The sequence below is a fragment of the Pinus tabuliformis genome, chromosome 6 (assembly GCF_031772625.1).
Source record: "Pinus tabuliformis cultivar Carrire ecotype Pingquan chromosome 6, CPIR1, whole genome shotgun sequence".
Lineage (NCBI taxonomy): Eukaryota > Viridiplantae > Streptophyta > Pinopsida > Pinales > Pinaceae > Pinus > Pinus tabuliformis.
Window position 1 is genome coordinate 1,545,406,373 of NC_142292.1, and position 18,236 is coordinate 1,545,424,608.

General features: G+C 33.4%; 1 pseudogene; it reads left to right on the forward strand.

Annotated features, from left to right (window-relative positions):
* Nucleotides 1–1,240: 1,240 nt before the first annotated feature.
* On the forward strand, nucleotides 1,241–18,062 carry LOC149264620 (uncharacterized; annotated as a pseudogene).
* The last annotated feature ends 174 nt before the right edge of the window (nucleotides 18,063–18,236 follow it).

Sequence of the window (18,236 nt, forward strand, 5' to 3'; positions counted from 1 at the left end):
ATCAATTATATTAATTAAATTGCTGACCACCAAAAGCCTATCAATTATATTGAATGGTTTAATAGGGAAATACAAACATATAACGAGCTGTCTCTCTACTTATCTAGTTAACCCAGTAATATTAATTGAATTGCTGACCGCCAAAAGCAGTGGACAAGAAAAGCCGTGTGCCAAGATTACAGAAAGTACTATTTACGGAAAATTCAAATTGAAGTCTGAACATTCCAAATTTGAATGCACGCGGACAGATGACGTGGTTGTAGATGACGTGGTTGTGTAGAGAATTTCTTGAAAAGCATTTCTTGAAAGGAAAACCAACTTTTTGTATGAAAATTTTAAGAAAAGCATCTCACGTTTTCGGTAAACTCTGAGCCACTCTTCATTTAACGGATCACAGCTTTTTTCAGGGATCTTTATGCGGCTTTGACACAGATGATGTTCTCTTCTATAGTCGGAAGTTCTCTTCCATCTATCATCTGTATTTTCTCTTCTAAAACACGCGAAAAAACACTTCCAAAATTAACACACTTCCTCTTCTACCTATCATCTTTTTGTCTGCCTTTCGCATCACAGCCTTTCATTGTTTGGGAAAAGTTGATGGGTACTTGGAGTACCATTTCCATCTTCCAATTCATACACGCTGTGATGCCGACATTGCCAAACCTAACTGTTAAGTCCTTCACAGTACCTCATTCCTCGTTGTTTTTATCAACAACGGAAGTTGAGTGGTTGAGGAAACTGAGATCTCGATTAGCTTGAGGAAATTGAGATCTCGATTTAGTCGTATTTATCGGCGGACGACCAGGAAATCAATATTAGGTTAAGATATTGATACTACTGTTTCCTCAATCAAATGGCTTATTTCTGAAATACAGTTTAAGCATTCAGGGTTAATTGTTCATATAATGTTTCGTTGAGCACAAGTTAGGGTTCCTGTCAATTTCACTCAATAATTGAGCCCAGATTGCCTGCAAAATTCGTCATCAACGGCCACGGTGTGGCATTCAAATAAACGAATATTTGCTCAGTTGCGTGTGCATGTGTACTTACCTGGACGTTTTCGATCTTGCAGCGTACAGATAACTAAAAAGATCTGTATATCAAGAAAATATGCGTTCTCTGGTTATTTTCTGTACTGATTCAAATAATTATTTACCTCATAGTTAGTCATCTTTATGTGTAAGGTACTGATTTCTTTTCCGCCATAGTAAAGCATGACGGTTTATCTTCCATGGCAGAGATGGCTTTGAATTCATCGAACTCACCTTGTGCTACCTGCAAATTCCTAAGAAGAAAGTGTACTTCAGAGCGTGTATTTGCGCCGTATTTTTATCCGGAAGAACCTCAAAAATATGCCAATGCTCACAAGATCTTTTTAGCAAGCAACATGGACAAAATTCTCAACGATTTTGAGAGTCATCAGCGGTAGAGGAAGCTGAAGCTCGTTATGGGTGGGTTGGAGCGATCTCCATCCGCCAGAGATAAGTGCAACAGCTACAGAAAGCACTGGCGACTGCCATGCAGATCTTCTTTAGTACATCTCTGCAGTGGAGCCTGTTCTTAATCTACATAGTCCAGACTCCCCACTGCCAGCTTATTCCAGAGTTCACATGATCCATGCCACAACTAGGGAACAACAACAGGAAAATTTAATGGAATTTCCTAATTCTAGAGAAGAGCTACAGGTGAATAAAGAGCAGCTTCTAGAATTGGCCTTGAGAATCGGCAGTTCCCACGATGCTGGCCTGGCTGCGCTGGGTATGACAAATCATGCCTATGCCAGCGACCGCGGTACGGGCAGTAGGCCAAGAAATTTTTGTATTTGCAAATTGGAAGTGTTTTCTCTGGTGTATGTCAATGCTTTTGTGGCTGTGATTCTGTTAGTTCCTTTTTTTTTTCTGTTGTGTGTCTGTACCTTGTAGCCTTTGAATAAGGAAGAACGGATCTGAATTTGACGAAGAAGATCAGGGATGCAGGGATGATATTTGTTACATCCATGACAGGTATTTATTTCATATTCATATTTATGTTTTATTTTTTTTTGTTTTGATTGCATGTTTTGATTGCATCAATTTTCTTGTTCTTTATTTCTCCTTTTATCTCCTTCCCCTGCTTAATAATGTTTTTAAATCTTTATGTTCTGTTATTGCTCCCTATATCTCACTAACATCTTTTTTCTCTCTTCTTGATTAATTGGCAATCTTATTAATTTTTCTGAATTTTTAGTTTTTTTTTGACCTTCAAGCTCTCTTCTTGGTCCTAAACCCTTTAGATCTTTGTGCTATGTTCTGTTTGATCTTCTTGCAATGTTTTTTGTCATAAAGCTTTGAAAACATTTTTAATTCTGGCTTTTACACAATATTTGAAATTTTTTCCTAGTGGCTGTGTTTAAATTGTTTCTCAAACTCTGCTAAAGCTTTTCGTAGGCAACTCTATATCATTCCCTATTTCACCTTTCTAGTTGTCTTTGCTCTCTTCCAACTCTTTGCATTTACTTTAGAATTGATGAATCCTACTACCACCTTTATAACATTCGGGACTCCTCCACATATCTTGACTATCTACTTCAGCTCATTAGGAGGTGGCTGCTTCTCACTATCATCATCCATTGTTTTCTTGAAAAGATCTGATGCCTCTTCTTCAATAGGGTATAATTCTCTTTTTACTCCTTATTCTTACGGCATCCCTCAACATCAATTCAACTTAGGTATTTTAAATTTTTATATAAACTATTTCCTTACATTTCATTCTTTATTTTTTCTTTTTTTAAATATTTGATTTATTCAATAAATAATTATATTAAATTAGTTCATATATAACAAATAAAATTAATATCATATAATTAAAGTTGTTCTATATTCTATCTTATTTGATTTATGTCATTTATATTTATATGGTTATTAGTGAATTTTTTTTACTTAATTATTATATTTTAATTGTTTAATTATATTTGTGTTTGTATAATTATTTATTGATTTGAAATTATACAAGAATATTTTTGTAAATTAAATGTTTTGATTTATAACTTATTATTTTATTATATGTAATTAATTTTTTTAGATGTACCCATAAATTGTATTTTTTTTATAAGATGATATATTTGTTAGATGACATGACATTAATATTTATGTAGAGACATTGTTTTTTATTTGTAATGATATGTATATGTTGGTGTATTTTATGTCTTTTTTTAAATGAAAGAAATTTTTGTTTGTTTATGTGATATGATGGTTGTGCTTTTGCTAATTAGATAATATAATTGCACTGAAAGAAAATATGATGTTGACAATTGTTTGCATGTTTAATGTGTATATATTTTGGTATGTATTTGTTTTATTGTTTTTTAGATGATATAATGATTGTGTTTCTTAGATAATATGATGATAATTGATTTCTAAATTATAAGATGTTTTTCTTTGCTACATGATGTGGATTGTATTTGTTAAATGATATGATTATGATAATGATGATTATGCTTTTGTTTGTTAAATGTCATGCTTTATGTTGTTTGATGATAGTATGGTGATAATGTGTGTGTGTGAGAGAGAGAGAGAGAGGGAGAGAGGGAGAGAGATCATGGGAGTAGAGAGAGGGATGGAGAGGTAGAGCGAGGGGGAGAGAAGGTGGAGGGTGTGGGAAGGGGAGGAAGAGAGACAAAGACAGAGAGGGAGGGGATGAGAGAGTGGGGGTGGGAAGAGAGAAAGGGGGGAGAGAGAGTTGGAGGAGAGAGTATGCTACCGAGAGAGATAGGGGGATAGGTGGAGAGAAAGGGGAAAAGAGAGAGATAGCTACAAGAAGAGAGTGGGAGATGGATAGGGAGAGGAGGAGTAGGAGGGGGAGAGAGAAAGAGAGGGGGAGGGAGAGGGAGGGAGAGAGAGAAAGAATGGGGGACGGAGAGAGAGGGGTGGTGGAAAGACATGGTGAGAGGGGTAGGGAGAGGGACAGAGAGAGAGATAGTTGGCGGGAGAGATGAGAAGAGGGAGAGGGGGAGATGGAGCAGGAGGGGGAGAGAGCGAGAGAGGGTGATGGGGAGAGAGAGAGGGAGAGGGGATGAGAGAGTGGGAGAGGAGGATGGGTAATTGAAGAGATTGGGAGATGGGGAGATAGAGAGAGAGAGAGAGAGAGAGATGGAGGGGGAGAGGGTAGGAGAGGAAGAGGGAGATGGAGTGGGAGAGAGAGAGGGAGATAGAAAATGAAGGGAGAGGGAGAAACTAGAGAGGAGAGAAATGGGGAGAGAGAGGTAGGGATTGAGATAGAGATAGGGGGAGAGAGAGGGGGTGGGGGAAGTGGAGGGGGAGGGAGAGGGGTGCTGGGAGAGGGGGAGGTATAGGGGCAAAGAGAGAGATAGGTGGGGGGAGAGAGGTAGAGAGTGAGAGGGGGAGTGGTAGGGGAAGAGATCGAGAGAGGGATAGAGAGAGAGAGAGAGAGAGAGAGAGAGAGAGAGAGTAGGGAGAGGAGCACAGAGAGCGGGAGATGGTGAGGGTGAGGGGAAGAGAGAGGGAGAGGGGAAGAGGGAGACAGAGAGAGGTAGGGAGAGAGAGGGATAAGCAGAAGGAGGGATAGGGATAGAGAGGATGAGTGGGAGGGACAAGAAGAGAGGGAAGGAGAGGGGTAGGGATAGATTAAGAGGGAGGGAGAAAGCAGGAGAGTGGTGGGAGGGAGAAGAGGGAGGTAAAGGGAGGGAGTTAGAGAGAGAGAGAGAGGGTAGGATGGGGAGAGAGAGGGGGAGTGAGAGTGAGAGGGACAGAGGGAGAGAGAGAGAGGAAGGGAGGGAGAGGGAGAAATAAGAGAGGAGGAGGCAATGGGGGAGAGAAAGAGAAGGAGTGGGGGAGAGAGAGAGAGTTGGGGGGCAGAAGAGTGGGAGGGAGATAAAGTGAGAGAGAGAGATGGTGGGGTCAGAGAGAAATATATGTGGGGAGAGAGAGAGAGGGATCACAATAGACAGAGTGGGAGAGGGAGAGAGGGAGGGCCTGGGGGAGGTGAAGAGAATGAGAGAGGGTGAGGGAGAGAGGGAGAGGGAGAGGGAGAGGGAGGGACAGTGGCAGGGGAGGTAGGGAGAGGAGGAGAGATAGAGTGATAAAGAGTGACAGAGAGAGAGAGAGATATGGGGGGCAGGGAGAGGTAGGATGGATAGGCAGAGAGAGATAGTTAGGGGTTGAGGGCAGGAGAGGGTGAAGATGATATGGTGGGAGAAGGGAAGAGGGAGAGGGAGGTAGTGTGGTGGGGAGGCAGGGAGAGGTGGAGAGATAAAGTGATAAAGAGTGAGAGAGTGTGAGAGAGGGAGGGAGGGAGGAGAGAAAAATGGTAGGGAAGAGAGAGGGGGGGGAGAGAGTCAGAGCTATAGAGAGAGGGGGAGGGGGTGAGAGACAGAGAGGGATGAGGCAAGAGAGAGAGAGGGAGAGAGATAGGTGGGGAGAGAGATGGGAGAGGGAGAGGGGGAGATAGGGGGATGAGGAGAGAGATAGAAAGAGGGCGCGACATAGTTGGAGAGGAAGAGGGGGAGTGAGAGAGGGAGGGGAGGTGAGCAACAGAGGGGTAGGGGGAGACGGAGAGGCAAAGGGAGAGAGAGAGGAGGAGAGGGAGAGATATAGAGGGGGATATATGGAGAGAGAGAGAGAGAGAGAGAGAGAGGTAGAAAAGAGTAGTAGAGGAAGGGGGTGGATAGAGCATGACACTTTAGTAAATTCTTTTAATAAACACTTTAAAAAAGTTACAAAACTCTTGTTAAAATTTTATAAAATTATTAGGGTGTAGGTTTTAGGGTTTAGGGTTTATAACACTTAAGAAAAGTTTCAAAATGCTTATTAAAATGTTATAAAATGTTTAGGGTTTAGGGTTTTAAAATTTTACAAAATGCTTGCTAAATTGTAATAAAATGCTTAGGGTTTAGAGTTTATAACAATTTAGTAAATTCTTTAAATAAACACTTAAAAAGAAGTTACAAACGCTTGTTAAAATATTGTAAAATACTTAGGGTTTAGGGTTTGGGGTTTAAAATGTTATAAAGTGTTTATGGTTTAGGGTTTAGGGTTTAGGTTGGGGGTGTGGGTATTAAGGCTTAGGGTTTATGCTTTATAATGCTTTAATAAATTCTTTTAATAGACACTTATAAAAAGTTTAAAAACGGTTTTTAGGGTTTAGGGTTTTTTTGGGGTTTTTAGGGTTTAGGGTTTTTTAGGGTTTAGGGTTTATGGTTTTTTAGGGTTTAGGGTTTTTATGGTTTATTGGATTTTTAGGGTATAGGGTTTGCAGTTTAAGGTTAAGGTTTTAGGGATTAGGGGTTTATGGTTTATAGAACTTTGGTAAATGGTTTTAGTAAACATTTAAATAAAAGTTACAAAACACTTTTTAAAATGTTATAGAATCATTAGGTTTTAGGATTTGAGGTTTAGGGTTTAGGGTTTAGGGTTTAGGTTTAGGAGTTTGTGGTTTATAGTTTATAAGACCTTAGTCAATGCTTTCAAGCTTTAGGGTTTAGGGTTTAGGGTTTATAAGACCTTAGTACATGATTTTAGGGTTTATCCTTTAGGCTTTAAGAATTGAGATATAGGGTTTGGGGTTTGGGGTTTAGGGTTTAGGTTTTATAACACTTTAGTAAATTCGTTTATTGAACACTTAAATAAAAGTTACATAACGTTTTCTAAAATCTTATAAAATTCTTAGTGTTTAGGGTTTACAGTTTGGGGTTTGGGATTTAGGGTTTCAGGTTTAGGGTTTAGGTTTTAGGGTTTATGGTTTAGGGTTTAAGGTTTAGGATTTATAACACTAAAGTTACAAAATGCTTTTCAAAATATTAAAAATATATATAGTTTAGGGTTTAGGGTTAAATATTTATAACACTTTAGTGAATTCATTTAATAAACACTTAAATAAAAGTTTAAAATGCTTTTTAAAATGATATAAAATGATTAGGGTTTAGGTTTTAGGGTTTGTGGGTTTAGGGTTTTGGGTTTTGGGTTTATGGTTTAAGGTTTATATCACTTTAGTAAATGCTTTTAATAAACACTTAAATAAAGGTTACAAAACACTTTTTAAAATGTTATAAAATTCTTAGAGTTTAGGACTTAAGGTTTAGGGTTTAGGGTTTCAGGTTTGGGGCTAAGAGTTTCGGTTTTAATGTTTACGTTTTAAATGTTACAAATATTTTTTAAAATGTTATAAAATTCTTAGGATTTAGAATTTACGGTTTAGGGTTTACAACACTTTAGTAAATTATCTTAATATACACTTAAATAAAAGTTACGAAACTCTTTTTGAAATGTTATAAAAGGCTTAGGTTTTAGTGTTTATGGTTTGTTGCATTACTGCATAAGTTTGGATCATCATAACATTCACTAGGAGTAAAATCACTCCCCCTTAGGACCACTACAAGCACATGCCATAATCTAAGATGCTGAGTAGTTTTATGGAGGGATTCTTTCTTGGAGAGTGCAATACTTGGAGTTTGTTTTGAATTAGGACATAATGCGGAGAATTAAAGCTTGGATCCTCTTTTAGAGAGCACAAAACCATGTCAAAAGGAGTGCTTGAAATGTGGAACCTTAGCTTAAAAACCATGAATCTTTGGAGGTGGCTTCCAACCACCATAGGGCACTTGTACATCTTCACTAAACTACCCTCATGTGGATATATTGTAACAACTTATATTAGGTTGCTACGCAGTTGATTATGTTCGCTAATCATGTTAGTTTTTTCTATTGTTCGAAGAAAATAACTAGTATTATATAAATTTATATCTTTGTTGGTTAATTGTTGTTCTTATAGTAGATTAGACTGAAATTATAATATTATTAAAGCGTATATATTCAAATACTATATTAATTATCGGTTTAATATAATTATTGTTTTTATGGGTAGTCTAAATTATGGATGAAATATAATTTTTCATGATCATTTTGTTAATTAATTTTAATTTTAACCAAATTCCATCACAGATTTTTAAAAACCTAAGTTTAAGTTGTTTAATTTATCGAATTTTGAGTGCCTGAAGGTATTTTATGGGGGTTGAATTCATTTATGCATTCAAAAATATATTTTTGACAACAAAAAATCATAGTGTTGCTTGAAATTGTATCCCCATATTCTCATGAAAAAAACTATTACATTTATAAATTGGACTACTCCTTATTTATATATTTTCAATTTATAGATTTTATTATATTGCACTGGAATTTTTTTATTCGATATTGTTACATTGCTCAGTAATTTTTATCACTAAATTTATATGGATAACTAATTTAAATGTTAATGATATATTAGGTTAGCACATTAAATACTTACCCCTATCACTTAAGCTTCCTACTGAAGGTTGTAATTTGTATTATATTTCTTCAAAAGATTATGAAGGATAACTATGCACAAAATGAGTTAAATTTGGTTTGTAGCTAAGACAATTCCTGACTAATATAAGTTTGAACCTTTCTAACTAGAACTCATAATAGTGCACACATACAATACATAATTGCCAATCAAAATTTGAAAACGCTATTTTTGGCTGCTGAGTGAATATTTGGAGACAAATACAATAATATTAAAAATTAAATCAAATTAGATAAACATTTCCTGAGATATTTTATATTAATATCTATTAGTTTTATACTAATATTATATGACTAACTATTTCAAATGTGTTTCAAATTGACACATTGAATACTTATCTCCAAGAAGTGAAGCTTTTAACTAAAGTGAACTCTTACATGTTTGGTTGGATGTTTTCTCGTGGAAATCACAATGTTGTAGACAAAATTGTTAATGGAAATTTAAAAATAATATTTTCAATGGTTGCTTTATGAAAATTTGAAAACAATATCTTAAGACATCTCTATGAGGGGTTGGACAATCATTACACCAAACATTTCTCACTATCAAGTTGGGCTGGGAAGACACTATTCATCCCAAAAAATAGTAGAGTGTCATCATGGCCTACCTCACTCCAATTAAAAATCAACACATAGATTTGAAATTACATCAACGATTCAAGTAGTAGTCCTATGGACTTGAGAAGAAGAGTTAATCTAGAGAATTTGGGTTTATCACACAATCATATCCATGGATGACTCCTACTCTTGGACATTGTCTCTGAGATTTTAAGACATAAGCATCTAGATCACTCCAGAAATAAATTCAACCGTTAATTCCATGCCACATTCCACCAACTACTAGAGTTGCAAGTGTTAAACATTTTCTCCAATTTTCTCTATGCTACAATTTTAATAAATATTCTAAATATTTTATAACTTAACTTAACCTACAATTTTCTCACTAGAGCCATGTCATTTTAGCTAGGAAAGCTAAAGTACCTATAACATCTATGGCTAGTGTGTTGCAATTTCATCGAAGAATTTTTTTCGATGTTGTTGCGTCAGGTAATGATTCTACTTCCTACAATCACTTCTATCATTTAATAGATTCTAAAAAATTACGTAGCACAATATGTTTACTCCAAATTTAGAGAAGGATGTTATAGAAGTAACCCTTACCATTTTTATGACAATAGCGATATCAATATATGTCTCCATTATCTCCTCATCATAATAAGAATAACACTGCTTCTATCATCTCTTTCTTGATTTTTTCTCTCTTGAATGAGGTAATTTCTCTTTTGAGCTATTGTTATTAGTTGACATATTCCACTTCTCTAATTCCCTTTCTATGTAAGACAAAAATACTTTTTGCAATTGAAAATTGAGACATACATTTAAAAATTGAACACTAAAAAATAATATAAGAAAAATCCTCAACACAGTTACTTTAGTGAATCTCACATGTCTTTCTGGATACAGTGAAACAAAAATTGGAAAATATCCATACTACCTCCCAGGATAATTTAGATTTCTACTGAGAAAGAGGTCAAAAGTAACGATAATCACAATGTGTACCTTTTCAAAGACATCGATCTTGGAATTTTTGTAGAATCAAATCAACATTGCCATACATATAATTAAATTTCGAAAAACTTACCTATACTTTGTTAATTTTAGTGCATGGAGGGATAAAGTGGAAAAAATCATATTGTTTTATAAAATCTGAGATACATGACATTAATGTCGTGAAAGCATAAGCATAATAGCTGAAATGGGCTTGACACACAAACCTTAAGATCTCAAGTGATCTTAAAAATATAGGCCATTATCATATCATATAATGGGATAATTATGATTACTCATCAATATCATTACCATATATTGAATCCCATAAAATGTTGTTTTGGTCAATGTTAATGGTAAAAATATCATTTGTGCAATACAACATTTTTTATGTTCCCTTTTCATGGGATTTAATTTGAAGGAGCTACACTTGATTCACCTTTATCTTCACTATGTTAAGCCACTTTAAATATATATAAGTTATAATTAATATGGTAAGTACTAAAGTTGATGTGCACTATGACTTTTAGGAGTTACAATGTCTTTACTGTGACATTGTACTAGGGGGCATAGTTTCTCGAATTCAGTGTGTTAAAGATCATAGTGCACTATAGTTTACCGAATTTTAGATTTAGTACGTTAAGGATTATAAAGTAATCAATGTCATTTTTTAATGGTAATAGTGGTTAGAGGTCACATTGTGGAAGGCTTTGTAATTATCTCTGAGTGTACTAGTGATCACCCTAAATTAGGGGTTATATGGGTCATGTGACATCTCAATTTTTTGGCATTCATAATGGATTTTGTTTAAGTAACACATATTGCATTAGATATTATAGTGGTCATAATGGCGAAAGGGAAGAGAAATAACTATTCGAGTTAATATATAGTGCAATGAACAGGAATATCTAAGAATAAATTTATTATAATTAGTGATTTCAAAGGTACATATATTAATATATGTATTTTAAAATCAAAATATTATTGGGAAACATAGTGGATGCTTCCATATGATTTCCCTCATTGTTGTAATCAGACAACTATTGGACCGTAGCAAAACAAGCAGTCGAAGATTTAGTATCTAGTATTTTTCAAAGGTCTGGGTTTTGCAACTCTTAAAAATATTGAAAAAAAAGATTATCCATAAATTTGAGATAAATAATTTATTTGTATTCAAATTTTTCTAAGCTAAGATTATTTAGAAAAAAAATATAAATTATTTTTTTTTATTATTAATTAAAAAGACTATTAATCCATATGACTCTATTTATTTATTAAAGAATAATATTACTAATCCATATGAATTTTAATAGTGATTTTTGCTATTAAACAAACTATCTTTAAATTTTATTTTAACAATTTTACTATATAACAAAAAATTACTAATTATAATTACGCTCATTTCTATTTGATTATTCATAGTTATGTGAATTCATTCTGGTTATTGGAGACGTCATTTAGATGTTGTATAGATAATGTTTGAGAGAACATCCATGGTTTGGGCCCCTTATATAGAGATTCACTTTTTAAATTTATGGGTTAACTTTGTGCATTTTTTGTGCACTTTTATGAAAGCAATTCACCTTTTTTTTTTTAAATTTTACCAACACTTTTTTAAAGTTTTTTTTTTCCAGAATCATTTTTTTTCTTTTAAATTTAACTATTTTTTATTTTTATTTTTGAAGCATTCTAGAATGCAATTAGCATCATCATTTCTAAATTTAAGTGTTAAGTTTTTGTGTTAAAAATCCAATTAATATTTCTTAAGTTCAAGAAATGGATTGGGTTTAGACCTGATATCTATATTCAAGAATGTAAATTTTTTGCTTTTTGAGCTTTCAAGAATGTAATTAATATTTACTAAATTTAATAGTAGTGTGTGTCTTTTTGCTTTACTGAACGTTCAAGAATGTGATGCAATTGTAGAGTGATAAAATAATTTTCAAATTTGAATTTTTCTGGATAGCCTTAGAAAGTTAGTATAGTGGGTATTTCACAGGAGAATTCCAAAAATAATTTCCATCAAAAACATTATGTGAACATCACATAAAAAAATCTCTAAATAATAAAAAGTCATTTGAAACATTATCTTCCCACCAATAAGACTTGTAGTAGTTATTGCGCCTCCATCCAAAACATTGCAGACTCGTCTCACTATTAAAAAAAATTGAAATAGTAAACAACCGTGCTTGTAACCGTGACGATGGTCTCATTGGGAAGCTTGTCACTTACATGAATAGTTGTAACAAGTGAAAGGATTTATATCACACGAGAAGCATTACAAGTATTGTAACAAGTCAAAAGATTTATACCGAACGTTATAGCACATTTTTTCTCCATTATATTGTAACAAGTCAAAGGATTAAACGCAGATGCGTAATTAGTTGGTGCATGTGTGACACGTAATGCGAGTAGTGGGTGGTTGGAGTTCATCCCACATTCAAACTAGTTTATGCCAATGTGTTCATCGAACCTTCGAACGAATTTATGCCAACGAATTTATGCCAAGTAGTGGGCGTGTGTAGTTTGTTATAAATTGTGAAACCGGCATATGTGGGTTCGCGATAGTTTAGGTTAAGTCTATTTGAATTTATGCGAAGTAGTGGGCGCGTGTAGTTTGTTATAAACTCTGAAACCGGCATATGTGCGTTCGCGATATGTGCATTTGGGATAGTTATAAGTTGAGGTTGTTATAATTTATGCTTAGTTATCATTGAACCTTCAAACGAAGTAGTGGGCGCGTTTAGTTTGTTATAAACTCTGACAATAAAGCGGCATATTCCAGTTTGACAATGCCCGGGGCGGTTCGCAGTAGTGGGCGCGTGCAGTTTGTTATAATCTCTGACAATAAAGTGGCATATTCCAGTTTGACAATGCCCGGGGCTGCTGACAAAAGCAACGTCTTACACTCTGGTATGTATGGGCGCGTGTTCTATCATGTGCGTCTTACACTCCGGTATGTATGGGCGCGTGTTCTATACTCAGGTATACTCCTGTATGAATGAGATTTAAATATATTTTAATATTTTTCTTATTTTTTTTAATATGTTATTAACCATCTCAAATTTTATTTTGATATTTCAATATTTTCATTTTTCAAATGATATGTTTTTCAATATTACATTTTTCAATGATATGTAGTGTCCCCACATTTCACATTTATTAAATGGGAGTTTCTGGTGAATAATGAAATTAGTGAAACATTAATATGTGTATTATGTTTTATTATACTTTCAATTATATTTTTAAATTCCAATCATAAATGAGAATGTATTCAAGTTTTACATAATTTTAATAGAAAAATATTTCATAGACTAAACATATCAATGAAAGTTCTTCAAATTGAACTCAACATCACATTAGAGTTCAACAAAAGGCCTCTAGATATAACTTAGCATTGATTACACAAAACAATGAGAAAATTAAAACATTAAATATTGAAAAAATAATATTACAAATATATATTTATGCACATTAATGTAGATCTTGGTGATTAAAAAACAAATATGGGAAAACATAATTTACAAATTTAAAATACATATAATTGAATTTGTGACAACATATGTATGCTTGCTTAATTTCACTATGTAGATAGGAGTGTATACCTTGGAATTAGAATTCTAGAATTTTAATTTAATCATCAACAACTAATAGATTGATGCTAGGATTATTTTTGATATTAGTTGTGAATAGATAGTTGAGATTTATTTAAAATGTGGTTTTGACACTTTTTCATTTTCAATTTATTAAAAAGATTGTTACAAAGTTTTGACTAGAAAATGATTTGCTTCTTTTATTATAACCAATGCACTCATCTAGTCAATGGTTTGATAAACAAATATAGAAATCAATTTGTGATAACAATCAAAACTCTACACCCATTATACATGTGACATCGTTGAAATTAAAAAAAAAAATCATAAAAGTTAACTGAATTATAACTTTATTATTATTATAAAAAAAAATTAATGTAAGAGTTATATAACATATAAAAATAATTTTAGCCATGTAGATCGACTCCCACTTCCCGTGGATACTCTTAGATAGTAAATAGTTCTTCTTGCAATACCATGTGGTAATACCATGGCTTACCAATACCAGATTCCCAATTTGACATGTATAGTTATGATATTTTCTGAAATTAATTAATTAGAGATAAATTAATTAAAAAAGCATACCTAAATTGCACACAAATCTTATCATCATATATCATTACTACTATGTATATTCCAACATATTCCATGGAAGTTAAAAGTCTACAAAAACCATAATAATTAATTTATTAGTATGGAATATCTACTTTGTCAATTACCATAATAATAGTCATATCTATTTTGGAATTTATTTTCATTTTAATTTTAAAAAATCTTAAAATTAAATTTAGAAAAATTATGGAAGCCAAATAAATAAAATTAATGGTAAGTGGAGATTGGTATCAATTGATGATAAACATCAAAATAGGAACCCCATGATACCTCTCTCATTTCATGGGCTAAAAAAGCACATAAAATAAAATAAATTATAAATCTACTATATATTATCTTTTCGTTATTTATAATATTTTTTTTTCATGCAGGGTTGAATAGCCAATAGTCATCATGAAAAAAAATTAGTGGTGAAATTTGGCCCATGGAGAAAATTAAGGGGTTTAAAATTTTGTTTGGGAAATTATATTTACTCATAGTTCATTACTAATAACTACTCAAAATTTATTTTATAAAAGAATTAGGTGTGGAGGTTGGCATAACCTTATTTCAAGGGAGACTAGAAAAAGATGAATTAGCTCATGAAGAGCTACAACTTTCATTCACCCCAATTTGCAAAAAAAGGGGATTTTGGTAGCTATTTTGTTATAATTTATGCTAGTGTTCATCGAACCTTCAAACGAATTTATGCCCAGTAGGGGGCGCGTGTAGTTTGTTATAAACTCTAACAAGAAAGCTACATATTCTAGTTTGACAATGCCCAGTGTGGTTCACATTTGTTATATTATCTGACAAAAGTAGCGTATTACACCCCAGTATGTATGGGTGCTTGTTAATTTATTCCCAGTAGGGGGCGCGTGTAGTTTTTTATAAACTCTAACAAGAAAGCTACATATTCTAGTTTGACAATGCCCAGTGTGGTTCACATTTGTTATATTATCTGACAAAAGTAGCGTATTACACCCCAGTATGTATGGGTGCTTGTAGAACAGAAACATGATAGTGAAATTTGTTTTATTCAAAAAAGAAATCTATCACACTCTGATAATGGCGTGATATATTATGGAAATCATGAAAATTGGGAGTCAATGAAACCTTCAAAGGGTGTGGGAAGTACATATACATCAAGTTTGTTATTATTTATGCCTAGTGTTAATCGAACCTTCAAATGAATTTATGCCTAGTAGTGGGCACGTGTAGTTTGTTATAAACTCTGACAAGAAAGCGAGTTATTCCAGTTTGACAATGCCTGGTGTGGTTTGAGTTTGTTATATTAACTGACAAAAGCAATGTATTACACTCCGGTATGTATGGGGACGTGTAGAATAGGAACATGATGGTGAAATTTGTTATATTCAGAATAGCAATCTATCACACTCTGATAATGGCGTGATATATTATGGAAATCATGAAAATTGTGAGTGGATGAAACCTTCAAAGGGTGTGGGAAGTACATATAGCCATAGAAGAAAGTGGTGAAATTTCTATATATATATATATATATATATATATATATATATATATATATATATATATATATATATATCTCAATTATTACTATTTTGTTGTGTTTTGGTCCTCCTCTATCTATGTTTAGATTGTCACATCTGTGTACTTGGATGTGGTTGGTTTGAGTATGAGTCAGTAAGTAAGTCTGTCGTTTGAGTCTCTCTCAGTCGTCGTGGTTTGTGTGTGAGAATTTACAACTTTTGAGTTCATGGAGATAAATGACCGTATGCATGGATGTTATCAAATTACCTTTATATGGTATTATTTTAAGCTCGACCATGTTATGATTCCTTTTTATCAATTTGATTGCAAATGTTTCATATTTAACTACGTTGATTTCTTGGTATGGTGTTCATGTCATCCTACATTGCAGGGAATGGTAACGTTGATTTCTTGGATGAGCTCAATGAAGAAGAAAGGAGAGACGAGACTTAAATATGATGCAAACCCTTCATCATCCCTCGCAACAAATTTGAGCTACAATTATGTAATACCTTCCATTCTGATTCAAGAGTTTCCCAACAATAACTCCACAAATTTTCAAGGAATCTTCCATGTCTACTAAATTTAAAAATTTATGATTAATGGATTCCAAAATCACTTTTAATAATTGAACTACTTCCCAAAAACTTGATGAGTATGTCCTTGTTTAATCAATTTTTTAAGTGATTATCGTATCTTTATCTAATTAACTCTTTTATTGTTCTCTTTCCATGTTCATTTAACTTTTCATTAGTTTCATACTAGTTTAATCAATCCATCACACATAATTGGCCGATGTTTTATTGTTCTCTATCTGTGTTCAATTAATTTTTTATTGGTTTCATACGAGTTTACTCAATCCACCATGCATAACTGACTGATCTTGTCTTGTGGAATTGAAAATTGTTTTTATTTCCATTAACTTAAGCGGCTACGTTTTTTGAAAGATAAAGCTTACATTTATTTCTAATTTAAGTCTCCTCTACAATGCAACTTAATTACAATTTTTTCCATGCATGTTTGTTAGAATTAGTTTTATAAATTTAAAAGTGCGTGTTTATTAGAATTAGTTTTAGAAATTTAAAAGCTAATTACAAGATATGTAATATTATGAAGCTCCATTTCAAATTACTATTCTAATATATTAAACCAACCATATCAAATCTGGTCTATAGCGTGAGTGTATAAATCATTTTCTACAAATAAACTCACTTAACTTTGACTAAATCTATCTGTAATACTCGAAGTTAAATCTTGTTGTACAGTGTGGCCCTATAAATATACATAAATATCGTTGTACGTGATTCAATATGTGATAAGGACTTTGAATGTCTCATCGACAGGAAGATGAAGCACCTATAACAATGATTCTCTACCCTAGAAGGCCATATTCTTATTAATATTCATCTCCCTTCACACCCAATTGCAGTTATTCCTCACCCATCGCTAGGAAATTAAATTTTCTTCTAACATATAAACACAAATAACAACAAAATCTGAAATGGTTACAATTTCAAAACACCGTTATGTTTGTTATGTTCTGTTATGGTATAATGGTGATCAATTAGTTGAAACGAAGCACTACAAGTGCGTATAATGGTGATGAATTAGTTGAAACAAAGTCCTACAATTATATTGTCTTAATGCACCATTATATTAAAAATACATCTTAACATCGAAGGTATTGAAGACAACACAATGACCAATTGGCATACAATAATGTTGATTTTATAATTTGGGTTTCAGCCACCCTAGCATGATTTTCTCCAATGTCGACGAAGTTATTTGCAATTACATTTTTGACCACATCAAACCATAGAAAATGCAAAATTACAATAGTATTATTAAATATAGAAGATGGCTGATAGTGTTCCATTGTACTTACCTCTATGACAAGTGGAGGTTTTCTGAAGTTTCCTTGTGGTTGTATGTTAATTCTTTTTGGGGTCTACAGAATTTATGTCTATGGTAATTGTGCTCTTGGTTTATTTTAGTTTTCAAATATTTTATATAATTTATATATATTGATTTTAGATAGTTTTGGAGATTACGAATAACCATTGATTTCTCTTAGTGATTGCACAAAATCTTTTGATATTATTTCTATAATTTTGATTACTTGAATTGTTGTTTTCATAATTAATTATTTATATTGGATTTTATTTATGTAGATTGTTTGTTTGATTAACATTTATGTACTCATATGTGAATTATCACTATAAAGAAATATGAAAATCCGTAAATACTGTAAGTATTATAAATAGAATGAAATGATATGTAATTTTTTTAATGTTTTTTTAGGAAGATGAGGGGAGAGGAGAGGATGAGAGGATGGAGGAAATCTGAGAAATTTGTAAAATACTATAAATAAAGAGAATCAAATGATATGTAATTTTTTTTTTCTTTTTATGCTTTTCTTAGGAGGATAAGGAGGAGGAGGGAAAAGGCAGAGGTTGAGAAGGAAGCAGAGGAGGTTGGGGAGGTGGATGAGGAGGGATAGGAGGAGGAGGAGGTTGGTGGATGGGTAGGGGAAGATAGGCACCAGCAGGGGCGACAACGAGGGCGAGGGTAGAGGCGGGAGGAAAGAGGAGGAGGACGTGGGGGAGGAAGGGTAGGAGTTGAAGGAGGGGGAGGGGGATGTGGCAGGAGAGGATGGGTAAGAGGTGAAGCAGGA